This window comes from Leuciscus leuciscus (assembly GCF_965113295.1).
Source record: "Leuciscus leuciscus genome assembly, chromosome: 15".
In the NCBI taxonomy this organism is placed as follows: domain Eukaryota; kingdom Metazoa; phylum Chordata; class Actinopteri; order Cypriniformes; family Leuciscidae; genus Leuciscus; species Leuciscus leuciscus.
In genome coordinates, this window is record NC_138739.1 from 12,401,594 (window position 1) to 12,419,068 (window position 17,475).

The following is a 17,475-nucleotide window of genomic DNA, read 5'->3' on the forward strand; positions in this document are numbered from 1 at the left end:
AAGAAAAAACACACACTTGGACATGTTTATTTTCATATTTATTTTAGGTCACACTGTAATAACAATATTAGAAATAAAAAATAGAAAAATAAACAACAATTCTCAGAAGAGCCTCAGGAATTTAAGCCTGGGGCCAACTTTGGGGACAAGATTTTTGATAGTGTCCTCATCAAAGAGAAGAAATGCCTCCTCATCTATCTGAAAGACAGAAAACAAGACAACATGAGTATTGTTAATAAGTCGAGACAATTGTGAACCACTCACCAGACACTCTTTCATTATCAAGCTAACAAATAATCACTTTTAAGGGAATGCAGTGGCTTTTTTTTTTCTTTTTTTTTTTTTTTTTACATGGCCCAAATTGCTAGTTAACTAATGTGGTTCTTTTGCAGCATTAACATTACCCATTTTGTGTGAATGACATATTTTCTTTCATTAAAAAGTGTAATGACAGCCCATTCTTATGCATAACAGCTTAAAGACAAGGCACAATAATATTTTAGGGTTGTACATACCCCTCAAGAGTAAAATGCTCACCTCTAAAATTCTCTGTCAGCTCAGACAGCTGCCACTCAGTTAGCTCATCAGCGACAAAACTGTCCATTCAAAATGACCTGGAGAAAACATAGCAATATATAGGTTAGCAACAATTTGAAGACTTGACCCGCTTCTTTAACTCTCACTACTTCAGCCAGTAGAGCACTGTATAATATGATAAGCACGGCACAGCTGGTAAACATAACTCAACTATTGTGTTGCCTCGTCGCTCTGTAGCCGCGGCTATGGGGCTCGCACACCGGACGAGAAGCGCCGCGTCGCGTCTAGGACAACTCGAGGTATCGCTCACCGGACGTGCACTCTCTCAAGGGGCTCGCACACCGGACGCGAAGCGCAGCGCCGCGTCTTTAAAATTCGAACACATTATTCTCTATGAGTGGAACGGACACACACACACACACCGGCGGTCTGTCCGCGGCACCCAGCAACGGCTCAGGACCGTGTTCAAAATCGCGTCCGGTGTGCGATAACGTTACCTCGAGTTGTCCTAGACCTAGATGTTGTCGTGATAGCCGCGGCTACATGCCAACCACAGAATTACCACGGCTAACGCTAGTCTCAACGTAGCAACGTATTTTTTATTTTATTTTTTAGCAAATGGTGCTAAACTAGCAACAGGGACATGGACACAGAAAAGTTAACATTACATCAACACTGAAAATACTCTCTTACCTTGAATATAGATGAAGTTGCACCGATGAAGCACAGGCCAAAACGGATGAGCGCGAAGCGACGGTTATTTCAAACGACTTTTGTGAGAAAATTCCAGAACAACTTCGAGAGAGAGAGAGAGAGAAAGCCAACCCTATAACCCAGAACATGGGTTACTCTTTGAAAAAGAACCCAGAAACCCAAACAACCCATAAATTGGGTCAAAATATTAGCCCTATAACCCAGAAAATGGTTACTCTCTGAAAAAATAACCCATAATTTTAACCCAACACAAATAACCCAGAAAATGGGTTGAAGAAATAACCCAGGAGTTTTTAGAGTGTGCTATTGAAACTGGTGTACATTGCTTTTTTTATCCATTATAGAGAATTTTGGTTAGCATGAGTAACTGATTATAAACCGTGGACCGACCGTGGTCCGCCAGAAAACACTTATTATAAACCAGCGGCACGATAGCGGACCACCGTCGGGAAAGCGGCGGCTGCCGCTGGAGGTCCGCTAGAATAACGATGAGCAAAACGCCAGTGATCCGCCGGCGGCGTCCGCCGGTGGGCCGCCAACTTTGCCACCGGTGGTCCGCCACTGGCCCGCTGGACTCATGTTAGCTGGGTTTTAAACCAAACAAAAATGATTTTAAGCCACATAGATTCCTGAATTAGGGACCGTTCACATATCGCGTCTAATATGCATGGAAAAGCACGTCCGCGCCGTTTTCTCCTTCTTTCCACAAGCACTTGCGCTCCCGTGGCGTCTGTCGTTGCTATGCAACCAACCATTTACTAGGCTACTACCTATGGCTACTACTAGATATATTTATGGAGATGAGAAATAAAAACCCGCCCTATTCAGCTATGATCAGCTGTTCAGCCGAGCTTTTGATGTTACAAAAAGGTCGGTTGTTTTTTGTCACTTGATCTGCGCACCGCTTGCGCCATTCTGAAAAGTTGCTGTTTTCATCTCGCCGAAGCATAGGCGCGCCTGCAAAAACGAGCGCCACGCACCGTATGCTCGTCGCGCCCACGGCGCTTCTATTATGAACGTGCTTGCCGCGCGCCTACATTTGAAATAACTGATAGTCAGGAATCGATAAGAGGAATCGTAATGCGTGCTTCTTATCGAATACCCGGTTTTTGGAAATTTGTTACCGGTTCTAAAATGGAACCGGTTCTCGATACCCAACCCTAGAGATGAGAAAGTCAACCCTGTATCACATGAAATACGTTCTGAGGAAACTATTTTGCAAATCGCAATTACGTTACATGCCAACATATAAGCAGTGCTATTACGTTGGTCCTTAACCTAATATAAGCAGTGCTATTACGTTGGTCCTTAACCTAATATAGCCAATCTATTGCAGTGCTATATTACGTTTGTCCTGAACATAATAAATCCAAAGCAGGTTTCGTAGCATCCCAGATAGCAAAAAATATCGGCACGGCTTCTTTTTGCCGCCGGCCCCAAGCTGTCGGCTATAGGTGCGTCCCGCTGGCGGTGATGAAGCGTTTGCCGCCGAATACGTCACTCCCATTTCTTGCGAGATGCCGCCGGCGAACAGCCGCCGGGCCGCCGACTTCATTCTCTCTGGCGGTTGCCGCCGTCTAAATGAACCGCGGCCGGCTGGCGGCAAGCCGCTTTGAAATCGACCAGCCATGAGTGAAACTGACAGCATCTTAACTACTTTTCACATTTAAAGCGATTATAATTATTATGTGAATTATATACATTTTTGTTGTTGCTCCAAAGCCATTAGGGGTTATAACAGATTTGACTCTGATTCCATGATAAGGTTTAGGAAATTACATTTAAATTACTTTGAAACTCTGAAGCGATAATATGTAAAATATATAGAATTATTTTATTCACTTAAGGTGACAATTCTTTACATTTCTTTGATTTATGCACAATTTGAGATGCACCAATAGACCAAAAAGAATTCCTTTTGTAAAACTTACTTGGCAATAAATATCTTTCTGATTCTGATTAGTTTTTAAAATAAATATTTCATTCATGGTATGAACAATTTCGCAGAATAAATGGATGAAGTTAGATTTTTCACCAATGCTTGAAATCAGTGAACAGTGAAAGACATCTGCAACTTGGCCAAAATCTTGGGTTTGCTTTATTTTTTTTTTATTAATTTGCAACCATGGTAATGTCTATGAGAAACATGAAAATCCCTGTTTTGACCTGAAGGATAAAGTGAAATATTTATAAATATTTTGTCTCTCTGTCACTCCAGGAAATTGTGGTTATGTCTTTCATTGTTTTACAAGCTCAATTTTTAATTTATTTTACCTTTTACATGTATAAGGAATTACTTTGCAGTTTGCAATTGCGAGTTTTGCGACCTGTACAAATGTTTAAGAAAGTGTTAAAGCACAAACAGAGAAGTACCTCCACCGGTCGAGAGGGGCAGCATCTAAAAAACTGAAGCAGATTTACGCGTCTCGTCACACGGTTTCAGTATTTGGAGAGAGGAAATATACGATCTTTTAAGTAAGTAAATTTTTCCTTTTTGTTTAACGCAATATATATGTTCATTTTTGACATTGTTTTTAGTTCTTCTTCTTAAAATCTGTTCTTGCCTAACTAGTCAAGCTAAAGTAAGTTAGCCTTGTTTGCAAAGTTTCCGCCATGCTTCCGCCATAGCTAGGCTAACGTTACTTAGTTTCTTCCTGGCGTTGAGTTTTTTTTCTTCTTCTAAGTATGTTTAACTGTTATGTATGTTTATACAAGTGTGAGTACATGTGGTTTAAGATAGTATTGGTCAGTCGAATTAACTAACGTTACAGTTCCTGAACTACGGTGGGAATGGTAACGTTAGCAAAATCTTCACGACAAGAAAGACTGATCAGTATAACTTGTGTTGTTTTCTAACTAAACATAATTATGCTGCTAGTCTAGATTACAGTGTTCGCTACCACATGCTGTTTCACCTTTTTTACACACTGAGTTCAAGCATGTTCTAACGTTACATGTTAAATGTATCTAGCTACAGTAGGTAGCCAAACTTTACATCTAGAAAGACTAGTTTAACTTTTGGTGTTTTCTTACAAAAATAACGATGTATATAGGTTTTTTATATGATTTTGTTTGTCTGAACATGGTTTTCTGTTGATCCACTTGTGAAAATTACTGCTTTTTCGAAGGTGTGAGCATTTTAATGTTGTTGATTTTGCCTGAATTTTTTTTTATCAAAAAGTATACTTTATGCTAATGTTTCTTCTATTTTAGATGCTTCACATTGTTCAGTTTATCAACAAGCAGGATCTGCCATTTGCAGTGGTTCCACAAGAGTGGCTCAGCGAAGGGCATGTGCCATTGGCCCCCATTTAACCTCCGCAAAAAAGACAAAGGAACAATTTAGCCATCCGCTGCACACCTCCACACAGCACCTGGGAGAGACATCATTTTAAGTTCATGAAGGGAGCAGGTAAATGGGTCTGACTTGTACATTTGATTTTCCTTTATTTCATCTGTGTAATTTATTTGTCTGTTTATTGTGGATAGCGGAATCTTTCATTCATTATTATTATTATTATCATCAAATTTCTGTTTCCTCTTTCTTAGAACCAGGTTTCTCCCCAGTAATCCAGAATCCGCCAAGAGTTTGAGCACAAGTAAGTGATGTTATTTGTGAAGTTTTTTTGTCTTGGAAACTATTGCTTCTATTTAAAGTTGGCATGAACTGGAAGTTACAAACGACTTTTCTCCAGTGTTGTGACGTATTTCCAAGTGAAAGGGAATATTGAATAGAGGAGCAGGGTTTTACTCTAGCGCTCCCCCTCTCCATCTCTGCTCATAGCAGACTAATGGTTTGAGGGGAGTTGCTACGCCCTCACGCCATTGCACATGACCGGAAGAGAAGTCGTTTCGAGGGGGGAGGGAAGGGTAACGTATTTGATTAAATATTATAAGGGTACATGAATAAAAAATGAAGTGCACAGATGAATCATTTACATAAACACTACAATATTACATATAAAAATACAAATTGTAAAATTTGATTTCATGCTGACTTTAAGATGATGAATCCTTTAATCATAATCTGTTTTTCACTAGGACACTTGATGGGATTCGCTGCAGCAGTTTCTGGATGAAAGGTGTTGAGGTGTGTTGTACATTCCATTAGCTTTGCACAGTTCAATTATTGTTTCATTACTGAATATGCAATACTCTGCATTGAAATGAAAGCTGTTATGTTTGCTCCCCCAGCTCATCAAGTACTAAGCTTTACACCCCCGGCAGCAAATTTACCCTGGCAGCATATGGGTGAAAACTCTGGAGGTATGTAATACGTTGCGCTTAACTAAGTGTTACATTTAAGTCCAATTCATTAAATGTATGCAATAACTTCAAACATATTTTTACATGTCAATGATTATCAATAGGAGGGAGAAAGTCATTGCTCTATTGTTGGCCCTTGTACTCCAATGGCATCTCGTGTCAAGCATGAAGTTTTCAGCTGTGAAGGTATATTCTAGCCCTATGTCTTAATGTCCAGTGTTTTAACAGTATTGCAAATAGTGCCTTTAGTTGTTTGTTTTATTTTTAAAATGTAGAACCAAGCCCTGAGGGAAAGCAATGCACGAGCAGGTGAGAACTTGCACTGTTTCTTAAATTGTACTTTTTTGTGTGTGATGTAAGTCCAAAATGACCATATGCCTTTCATTTTGTAGCTTTGGATGACAGCGGCTTACTTCAAGAGCAGGTGAAGCAAGTTCAACAAACAATGTTGAAGACGTTTGCTTGCACTGGGCAATCAGGTACAACTTGCAAACAGCACCTGTGGTTGTTGGTTTAATTCCCACTGGGGCTACCTGTACATGTAGTAGACCTAGATATAAATGTTATAGTTTAGTAGTTGAGGGACCAGGACTGACTATTTTATTCTGGGAAACCCTGTAGGTGCAGATCAGACCCTTATGCTGTGACGTCTTGCAGAGTTTGGTGATATTGTGTCTGTTGGAGTTATCCCTGTCAGGGGATCTGTTACTCCCCCTACACACCCAGGAAGATTTGCAGTGTCTTGACAACAGTTTGAAGCAGGATAAAAAGCTCCAGGAACAATTTGTAAGTTTGCTGATTATAACGCCATAGAGTAATCTAAAAAGTAAAATTTAAGATTGTAAACTGCATATATTACAGTCTGAATCCTTAGCCTTTCACATTTTTTATTTATTTATGAGAAGCTTCAGAGAAATGTAATTTGTAACACTTTTTTGGATTTTCAGCTTGGTGTAGGGGATAAAGCATGTTTTAGAGACATGTTCCTTTAGACCAGTGGTTCTCAATTCCAGTCCTCGTGACCCACTGCTCTGCACTTTTTGTATGTCTCTCTTATCTGACACACTCAGTTCAGTTCATGGAGTCTCTCCTAATGAGCTGATGATCTGGTTCAGGTCTGTTAAATAAGGGAGACATACAAAATGTGCAGAGCAGTGGGTCACGAGGACTGGAATTGAGAACCACTGCTTTAGACCATTGTTCAAAGTTGGATATTTTTTTTATTATATTTAAGTAGATGTGTATGGCCTCATGCAATTCAAATGAAATGACAGATCTGTATTTTCTAAATTAGCCATCTGGAAGAACCTGGCAACCCAGGATGCCACTGATGAAGCGGTCTAGGTTAACGTTTCGCGTTACCTGAAAGGAGCATCTGACCGTAAAGGCAGAAAAAGGCACCGCACAGCTGAGAGGGACCCACAGCCGACCACTTAGGCTGACTACTGACACCCCAGAATCACTGACAACTGGAATCCTTTCTTTATCTTGCAGTCAGTAACATCAAGACCCCTAAAGAAGTCAGAAGTGTCACACTATACTCACTAACTGTGGAAATTACTTTCTTTTTTTTCTTTTTTCAAATAATGCTTGTAAGTCCTTGTGCCACAGGTCAGCATTGCAGCTATAATGGTCTATTCTACTCCAGAGCTTTACTATAAATTACTACCACTTAACCTATTGTTAGAAATGGCTTGTAAATGTGATGTCATACTTTGATTTATTTGGTATCCTGCACATTATTTTGTATCAAGTATTCTCTTTACTTGTCATAATGTTTACAGGTAATTTTTTTCACCCTAGAGCTGTCCTCTTTATATGAACAATTATTGTAAGAGTTGTAATTTGCTTGTAAGGCTGTTTTTTGTTTTTGTTTTTTGTTTTACCAAAATTTAATAAGAAACCTGCATGTTAGTATATTGATTTATTTATTTTTCTGTTATGTTTCAGTGATCTGACACATCTTGTTTAAATGACAGTTAATGTACTTTGAAATGTGGAATAAAAATGCCAAATGGATATTTGTCTGGTTTGAGCAATCATTATTCTTGATAAACTGCATGCTATAAATATTAAATATTATATATAGCCAGAATAAGCGGCGGCAGATCGCTCGAAAATAGCGCTTGCCTCCGGCGGGCCGCGGAAGGGCCGCCTTCAATATAAAGGCGGCGGGACGGCGGTTGGCCCGCGGGCCGGCCGCGGAACGAAGGCGGTAGGAAGGCGGCTGCCGCTTTTAAAAAGCGGCTGCCGCCGGCGGTGCGCCGTCCAACGTGTTTGCGATGTCGCCGTTCTGCCGCTTCTACTGCCGCCGGAGCGCCGACGGTGGGCCGCCGACTCATTGCTATCTGGGATCTAATGCTGTTCATTTTGTTTTAATTATTTACTCCCTTTTTTCTCATTGGGCTACAAAATATTATCTATGCCAGGGCGAGTCAAATGGCGGCACCCAGATAATTTTTATCTGGCCCTTAAACTTGTTTTTGATGATTAAAACCCCTCGCAATCTGATATCAAAGTCCCCGCAAATGTTTAGCGCGTTCAGCGGTGATTTTAACAACGCACGCGATCATTCAGCGGTGAGTTTAACAACCGAGTCTCACGGCAGTTCGTGATATGGTCACGTAATTTAATCTATTGATTCGTGCCACGGACACGTTTATTTCGTTATTTTTTTTATTTTTTTTTAAACTAATGTATTTTCAATGGGAAGCGTCTTTCGTGATAACAGCATGATTCTTTGCAGCAGAGAAGCTGTTTAATCAACATTTATTCACGAGATCTTATGTATTTTTATGTATTTTTTTAATGTTATTATTTCGATCTTATTGCCGGGGAAGCTGGACTGCTTTGCTGTTTATTGATATTTTTTAAATTATATTTTATCAGTAGGAAATCGCGCTGAAGAAGTCTCGTTCCGAACACATCGCGATATTTGGCATCAGTTCACGTGTGTCAGATGTTGGTAAGTAAATAAATACCTAAATACGCTGTCCTATAATGTGTGATATCATGTCTTTTCTGTTTGTCGATATTAATCTGCCATTATATCTGCCATCTCCACGGAGACTTTGCGTTTCATTGCTTTCTAATTCAAAACAGGGTGATTAACACTGCCTGTCACGTGACGTGCTATAGGCCTAGATATTCATATCAGATTAAAAATAGTACAATTATTTCCAAAGTTGTATTTGTAGTAGAAGCACAGTAAAAACAACACTTACCATGCTTTTACCACAGTAACATTAGTTTTACTGTGATAAGTGTAGTAAAAAGACAGTAATCACAAAACTTACCATGCTTTTACAGTACCACACTATTTGTAGTTTTAATGTGGTACTTATTGTAAATGCACAGTAACCACAACACTTACCATGCTTTTACCACAGTAACCATAGTTTTACTGTGATTGGTTTAGTAAAGGACAGTAATCACAAAACTTACCATGCTTTTACCTCAGTATTGATTGATAGTTTTAAAGTGATATTTGTTGTAAATGCATATTAACCACAACACTTGCCATGTTTGTAAGGCTTTATAATGTAACATCCAATATTTGTAAGGTATATCAGTACTTTTTCCTTTAAATAATCCTATATATTATACATAATGATATTTTCTTTTCTCTTTTTTCAGCTGAAAAGACCAAAAGGGCCTTTCGGACTCAGTCAGCCCATTATTGTTGGAGGAGAAGTAAACGGAGGAGACGGACAGCTTCAAAGGCAAATATTCGCAATGGTATGTGTGTGTTGGTTTTAACCCTAAATCAAACATTTTATCAAGCATTTGTTGTTTCTTAAAACTTTTCTCACAAAACCCATAGCCCAATCAGTACAAACAGAGACTGAAAGTCTTGATATTTCACAAGATTTAACAAGTTGTCAAATTCGTATGATACTCGTACATGTTTGTATACTCGTACACAATCCTGCAGCTTTTACTCTTAGTGCTGTCATTGGCTACTGCCTCAATTCCTGTACATATTTATCGCGATATTTGTAAATCAGTTGCGCCCCTTCTTGGAAAGTTGTCGGATGTCACACACACTGTCAGAAAGTTTATATTAATTGTAAATTGGACCCTGTCTGTTTATGTTCCAGTAATACATGATGTCTCTCCACACCTCATAACCTACCTCTGTTTGCAAGAGTGGAAAAGCTTATCTGACTTGTCACATGACATTAGATACTCGATTATTTTGTCATAATCAGATCAGTTACACTGCTGATAACTGTCCCGTTTGCATGTAAATCATTTTCATGATTATTGCTTGCTATTAAAGACATACTTTTATTCATAGAAATGCCCACATATCAGTGAACTTAATACATAAAAATGCTTTTAACATTTAATTATGCAACACTCTTTACAGAAAACATATCCTACAGTTATAAACTGACTATTTGCAAGTAATGTATTAAAATTACCTTCCTTTCTGTTTTGCAGGATTACTTAGTCCTTTTTTTTTTAAAGCTTTACCAATATCAAACTCAACCCTCACAAGAGCTACTAGTGAGTCGCAGCGAATCTTGCCGTGATCAGCCCTTCCCAGGTGAAGTTTCTTAATATATCAGTATTTACTCATCAAATGTTCTCTCCTGAATCATATGGTAAATTAACTTATTTATAACTGTCTTAATTTGTGTTTCAAGAACAATAGAGTAAGTCGAGACTTTCTTGTTTTACAGCCGAGAAGGAAGACCAGTCCTTATATCAACGCAAGCTAATCGAATAAGTCCTTTGTTTCGGGTGAGGAAGGAACATCTGGTGCCCAAAGACGACAGAAAAGTGCGTGAGTCCATTGGTATGTCTTGTATTGAAACAGTGCTGTAATATGTAGTACATAATTTGATGTTGACAATTTTACATTGTACAGGTTATCACTTGGTTTTTGACCAAGTGAAGCTCTTGAAACAATTGACAGAAGAGTATGTTGTCTGGAAAGAAATCAAGCATCCCTGGCAAAGGCTCAAAAGAGACCATGCCTTTCTAAAAAATCTTTTAAAATGTGTTGCTGTTGATATGGTTAAAACTGTTTTTGTTCAGTACTTAGCTTATATTATGTGCTGCAATATATATATATATATATATATATATATATATATATATATATACTTCAATGTGTATATTATATAATGTACTGACTGCTGCTTTATAAATTTATGTAAGGAACAGGCAACTCTGGCCCTTTGCATTCTACTTTTTGAGGTTAGTTAAGAGTTAACCTCCAACCCTAATCAAGCACATCTGAAAATTTTAACCAAAGTCTTCAAGTTTACTTCTAGACAATAGGCAGTAAACCATCACTGCTTTAAATCATGCAGAACATAAGCTGACCCGACTGTCCATTAAACAACTTGGTTTCTGTTTTTTTGTTTTACTTTCAGACCAGGACTGGAGAACGCCTGACAATGGGATGTTGAGACTTCTTCTTCTGGTTGAGAAAAAGCTACACCACATCAGTGATCACATCTTCTGTTCTTCAACTGAACAAACTGTTTAGACGAGGAAGAAGAACACGATAGAGACATACAGGGAAGAACAAGAAACCAGTTTATCACAGCTAAACTGGTTTCTTGCTCTTCCCTGTATGTCTCTATTGTGTTCTTCTAATGAATCATTATTTTCCAACACAATATCAAATCTGTTTTCTGTAGGTGACTGAATATGATTATCTGGCACTCGTGTTGTGGCTTCAGCAGCTGTGAATGGATTCAAATGATGTTAATGTATTTTTGAAGACACATTTTTATTTATCTTGAATCTCATTTGTCTTTATGCTACTTTATCAACTGTATGCTTTGTTCTCCAATAAAGTGTTGTTTAATAAAGTATGGTGACTATTTTGTTTTGAAAGTTGTGTTTGGTACAGTAAATATAAATTTTTATTTGAGACATTTTCATTTCTTATTTCTTTAAAAATAACTACATATAATTAATAACTTATAAATAACTAAATATAATTAATTACCATGATTTTTTTACTTGGAACATAAAAATTTAGATCTGGTTAATGATATTTGGGACAACAATGCAACAAAAGTTGCACATACTTGCATGTATGCCAGTTTGCAGTGAAATAAAAGGAAGCTATGTGAATAACAAGAGGCTGCAGTGGGCTATCTTGCTATAAATACTTAAAGCTTAATTGATGATGATCCATGTTGATCATTCTAGTATACTCTATATAGTATACTCTATTTATCACTGATGTCAGGAATATAAGCAGCAAGAGGGGGTGAAAAGGAAATGTTGGCACTGTTTTTTTGTTGTTTTATTGAATGGTGCATTATCCTTGTGTAATAGTAATAGTATGTGTAGATCTGTGTAGATTATACTGTCCTTCCACCCCCAGGGGCCCAGCAATGGCCCCCAGAAGAGCAAACAAATGCACATTTCAAATGGCTGTAACTCAAAGTCTGGTTAGTGTATCAAAGAGAAAATTGGCTGGACAACTGCTTATACTATGTTTAATAAATAATGTTGGCCACAGTTTTCAGACATATATGGAAAGCTGGCATAAAGGTTATTTTTAAAGTGCTCACAGTAAAATATCAAATTTCAGCCTGTCCCTCATATATGTCATAAAGGTTTGCACAATGAACAAAATTAGATATCCAGTTGTCCATTAAATATATTATTTATTTAACATTTATTGTTTTATTACTAAACGTTTTAAACTACATTACCCACATATCTCTGTCATTCTATCAGTGGAACAGGAAGCATGGGCTGTAGTTCATTGAAATGTGCAGACATGCTTAGGGTTAGGGTTAGGATCTCGGTAAAGGAGTAATTTCTCACAACATAGAGACACTTTATAGTTAGCTTAATGTATAACTAACGTAATAATAACACCAAAACATACTTTGTAACATGAAGCGCCGTTTTATATGGGTTAAACGATTGTCCAATCACAGCGAGCTCTGCGAGAAGGTCACCGCCAATACAAACCCAGCTGAACAGATGCGTCACACTTACATGCCCATTTATGGTAAACGATGACAGATCTCTTCTGGTTCCGGCTGCAGGGATAGATACCTTAAATAAATTGTATTTAGGCTGTTAAACATGCATTCCTTCTAATTAAATTATAAAACTCATATTTAAAAACAAAAGACTCCTTTGTGTGGTTACCATCCAAAAACGAGTTCACATGATCAATGACACAAATTTGCATAGACTGATGCATAAATACATTTGAAAGAGAAACTTTTTTTCTAAGCAATGGCCTACAGCAGGGTAGTTTTGCAGTATTTTAATTAAAAATAATTACATGTACTAAAGTGCTTCTAACATTTACAGTGTATGTATAGTATATTAAAGGTATATCAATTATATTCAAATAAATGTAACAAAAGCACAATGAATGGACACCATTTTGAAAGCTTATTCCAATATTTAATGTCAAACTGTTTAAAGACAAATGTAGCGCCAAAACTACAGCACAACAGTATAAAAATCAGTTAATTAAATATCCAGATACAGGAGCAATCTATTATAGTGACACATACATTAACGTTAAAAAATTGCTATGATGAAGTTATATATTTACAAACCAAGAGATGAGGTTCAAGTTTGTTATGTGAACATACATTTGTTTCTTCGCTTTAAAGAACAAATAGGTAAAAACATAAGCACAACATTTTACATTCTCAACTTTCATTCTATATCCTTGTGATTATTGGTCACTTTTATTGTAACTATGCAATGAATATGTCCTTTAGCAAAACACCTGATGAGCACTGACACTTTTTTGAAAAAGGCATTAGGCAGACATCAAGTACAGTTTATGAAGCTGAAAAGAGAAAACAAAACGCTTTAACAATATGGAAAAAGATAAATCACTATTTTCAATATTGGTTCTGCATATATCAAAGAGATCCTGAGGAGGAGTGGGACTCCACATGAAGACTTTCAGAAACTGAGACAGAGCAAAGGGTGCACCTCGCTGGACACATCCTACGCATGCCCAAACAACAACACCCAAAGACAGTTAGGAAGTGGACACCACCAGGAGGATGCAGGAGACAGGGAAGTCCAAGGAAGACATGGAGACATGTTTCACGAAGACCTGAAGAATGTCAGTGTCCCATGGGAAGATGTGAAGAACTTGGCCACGGATCGAATACGTTGGAGGACACTTGTTGCCCAATGTGCCCAGCACAGGACTTGATGATGATGTTGTGAGTTTATCCATAACTGTGGGATATGTTTTCTGTAAAGAGTGTTGCATAATTAAATGTTAAGTTCACTGATATGTGGGCATTTCTATGAATAAAAGTATGTCTTTAATAGCAAGCAATAATCATGAAAATGATTTACATGCAAACGGGACAGTTATCAGCAGTGTAACTGATCTGATTATGACAAAAAATCGAGTATCTAATGTCATGTGACAAGTCAGATAAGCTTTTCCACTCTTGCAAACAGAGGTAGGTTATGAGGTGTGGAGAGACATCATGTATTACTGGAACATAAACAGACAGGGTCCAATTTACAATTAATATAAACTTTCTGACAGTGTGTGTGACATCCGACAACTTTCCAAGAAGGGGCGCAACTGATTTACAAATATCGCGATAAATATGTACAGGAATTGAGGCAGTAGCCAATGACAGCACTAAGAGTAAAAGCTGCAGGATTGTGTACGAGTATACAAACATGTACGAGTATCATACGAATTTGACAACTTGTTAAATCTTGTGAAATATCAAGACTTTCAGTCTCTGTTTGTACTGATTGGGCTATGGGTTTTGTGAGAAAAGTTTTAACAAACAACAAATGCTTGATAAAATGTTTGATTTAGGGTTAAAACCAACACACACATACCATTGCGAATATTTGCCTTTGAAGCTGTCCGTCTCCTCCGTTTACTTCTCCTCCAACAATAATGGGCTGACTGAGTCCGAAAGGCCCTTTTGGTCTTTTCAGCTGAAAAAAGAGAAAAGAAAATATCATTATGTATAATATATAGGATTATTTAAAGGAAAAAGTACTGATATACCTTACAAATATTGGATGTTACATTATAAAGCCTTACAAACATGGCAAGTGTTGTGGTTAATATGCATTTACAACAAATATCACTTTAAAACTATCAATCAATACTGAGGTAAAAGCATGGTAAGTTTTGTGATTACTGTCCTTTACTAAACCAATCACAGTAAAACTATGGTTACTGTGGTAAAAGCATGGTAAGTGTTGTGGTTACTGTGCATTTACAATAAGTACCACATTAAAACTACAAATAGTGTGGTACTGTAAAAGCATGGTAAGTTTTGTGATTACTGTCTTTTTACTACACTTATCACAGTAAAACTAATGTTACTGTGGTAAAAGCATGGTAAGTGTTGTTTTCACTGTGCTTCTACTACAAATACAACTTTGGAAATAATTGTACTATTTTTAATCTGATATGAATATCTAGGCCTATAGCACGTCACGTGACAGGCAGTGTTAATCACCCTGTTTTGAATTAGAAAGCAATGAAACGCAAAGTCTCCGTGGAGATGGCAGATATAATGGCAGATTAATATCGACAAACAGAAAAGACATGATATCACACATTATAGGACAGCGTATTTAGGTATTTATTTACTTACCAACATCTGACACACGTGAACTGATGCCAAATATCGCGATGTGTTCGGAACGAGACTTCTTCAGCGCGATTTCCTACTGATAAAATATAATTTTAAAAATATCAATAAACAGCAAAGCAATCCAGCTTCCCCGGCAATAAGATCGAAATAATAACATTAAAAAAATACATAAAAATACATAAGATCTCGTGAATAAATGTTGATTAAACAGCTTCTCTGCTGCAAAGAATCATGCTGTTATCACGAAAGACGCTTCCCATTGAAAATACATTAGTTTAAAAAAAAATAAAAAAAAATAACGAAATAAACGTGTCCGTGGCACGAATCAATAGATTAAATTACGTGACCATATCACGAACTGCCGTGAGACTCGGTTGTTAAACTCACCGCTGAATGATCGCGTGCGTTGTTAAAATCACCGCTGAACGCGCTAAACATTTGCGGGGACTTTGATATCAGATTGCGAGGGGTTTTAATCATCAAAAACAAGTTTAAGGGCCAGATAAAAATTATCTGGGTGCCGCCATTTGACTCGCCCTGGCATAGATAATATTTTGTAGCCCAATGAGAAAAAAGGGAGTAAATAATTAAAACAAAATGAACAGCATTAGATGCTACGAAACCTGCTTTGGATTTATTATGTTCAGGACAAACGTAATATAGCACTGCAATAGATTGGCTATATTAGGTTAAGGACCAACGTAATAGCACTGCTTATATTAGGTTAAGGACCAACGTAATAGCACTGCTTATATGTTGGCATGTAACGTAATTGCGATTTGCAAAATAGTTTCCTCAGAACGTATTTCATGTGATACAGGGTTGGAGAAAGTGTAGAGTCCGCAGTAAGGAGAACTACTTTCAAAACACTTTGGCTATGAGTGTAGGAACCCATTACCTAGTTACGCATTATTTCCACATCTGCATTGTTGACGATTACAGCAATTTACTAGAAGTTTAATGAGACGCTTTTGTATCCATGTTTTTCCGCCAAAATAAAAGCTTGATGCAGTTTCCGTCAAAATAAAAGATCATGTGCTTATCTCTTTCAAGTTTAGAAATTAGTACAAAACTAATTATTAAAGTTTTCTTTATTTTTCAGTGCATTTGTTTTACAATATATGGCTATTAGGCTACTGTCATGAGATTAATATTATAAATATTATTATGTAGTAGTGTAATATAGACAGACACTGTTACTAAAAGAGGTTTGGTTTTTTCTTTGTTTAGGCCTAATTTGCACACTGAAAATGGGTTGGAGCTTTTAATTTTGAACTCTCAAACTGCACCAGATTGATGAATTTAACATTAAAATGCACAAAAGTTAGAGGGACAGAGGTCCACCCACCGCAGTTTTACCAAAGATCCTGTGAGAAACACTGGTATTGCTATGCCAATGCAGCTTCAATTGTATTAATAAATGTTGTACTTATTTCATCTGTTAACTCTCACTTGTTCCTACTCACTCATTACATGGCATTAGTGGTTTTAATGAATAGGAGTTGAACATATTCAAGGGCGTGCAAAGATGGGTGGTGTTTATGATCATATGTAGTGGGCCAGTCTGGGCCAAAATGCCAGGGCCGATTTTCTGTCCCAGTCCAGCCCTGGCTCAAAGTAAAACGGCGAAACAACCAATAACAGTTAACATAGCGGTGTATTGAGTTTTATTTGCAGTCTGTATTATTATTTAATTAATTTGTCAAATGACATGAAAAATAATTCTGTGGCTTAGTAAATATTACAGAAATTTTTAACTTTATTAACTTAATAAAATCTCTGTATATCGTTTACTTGATTGTTTGAGTTAAACATACCAAATTAATTGAGTAAAAATACAACAGTTAATTTTATCTAAAATTTACAGATATATTTAAGTTTTTTTCAATAAAATAATTTAGTATTTGACTAACCAATTATTTCTTTATAATATACTTAATATATATGTGAAATTTCTATCAAAATATTTGAGAATGTTTAATTAAACTGATCTGTTTCAAGAAACAAAAAAAATACTTAATTCAAATCAATATTATTAATATATTTAACACGCTCTTAAAATTGAGTAAGTTTACTCAATTAAAACAATGCACAGATTCGGTGGATATTGGATAACAGAGTGGTTGATTACACTTGAATTAGGCTACCTGAATGTTTAAATATTTCATTTTTACTTGTTAAATAAGTTTAAATGCAGGCAATATTGTATACATGAAAAAACAGTCTAAAATGTGCTGTATTGCTGTACTCATTGAAAATAAAGGCCAATGTAATGTATACTGGTGGTTGTCTGGAGTACTATTTTACAAAGGTTTAGAGAAAATAAAAAAGTTAATATTACTCATTAATAAAA

The 17,475-nt window shown here is 36.9% G+C and overlaps 1 protein-coding gene and 4 long non-coding RNA genes across 9 annotated transcripts in view; 2 read left to right on the forward strand and 3 right to left on the reverse strand.

The window, feature by feature from the left end:
• Positions 1-17,475, reverse strand: part of LOC309476128 (uncharacterized protein) — a 138,450-nt gene that overhangs the window by 51,809 nt on the left and 69,166 nt on the right. The gene's annotated exons all lie outside the window — the stretch shown is intronic.
• On the reverse strand, positions 22-1,277 carry LOC309476563. The gene is made up of 3 exons (XR_014198285.1): positions 1,231-1,277; positions 538-614; positions 22-198 (listed from the first exon to the last, which is right to left on the reverse strand). It is a non-coding gene; the product is annotated as an uncharacterized lncRNA (long non-coding RNA).
• Positions 3,712-7,536, forward strand: LOC309475101. Of its 3 annotated transcripts, none has more exons than XR_014197511.1 (8): positions 3,712-3,726; positions 4,465-5,341; positions 5,446-5,517; positions 5,622-5,703; positions 5,793-5,826; positions 5,910-5,996; positions 6,139-6,303; positions 6,465-7,536. It is a non-coding gene; the product is annotated as an uncharacterized lncRNA (long non-coding RNA). The 3 variants fall into 3 exon arrangements; XR_014197512.1 differs by having other exon boundaries at positions 4,465-4,663; positions 4,801-5,341; positions 6,139-7,536; XR_014197510.1 differs by having other exon boundaries at positions 6,139-7,536.
• Positions 7,883-11,362, forward strand: LOC309475102. 3 transcript variants are annotated; one of them, XR_014197513.1, is made up of 6 exons: positions 7,883-8,174; positions 8,407-8,482; positions 9,154-9,255; positions 9,964-10,069; positions 10,206-10,305; positions 10,905-11,362. It is a non-coding gene; the product is annotated as an uncharacterized lncRNA (long non-coding RNA). The 3 variants fall into 3 exon arrangements; XR_014197514.1 differs by lacking the exon at positions 7,883-8,174 and having other exon boundaries at positions 8,201-8,482; positions 10,206-10,321; XR_014197515.1 differs by lacking the exon at positions 7,883-8,174 and having other exon boundaries at positions 8,204-8,482.
• Positions 12,781-15,918, reverse strand: LOC309476776. Its single transcript, XR_014198356.1, has 3 exons — positions 15,123-15,918; positions 14,350-14,451; positions 12,781-13,735 (listed from the first exon to the last, which is right to left on the reverse strand). It is a non-coding gene; the product is annotated as an uncharacterized lncRNA (long non-coding RNA).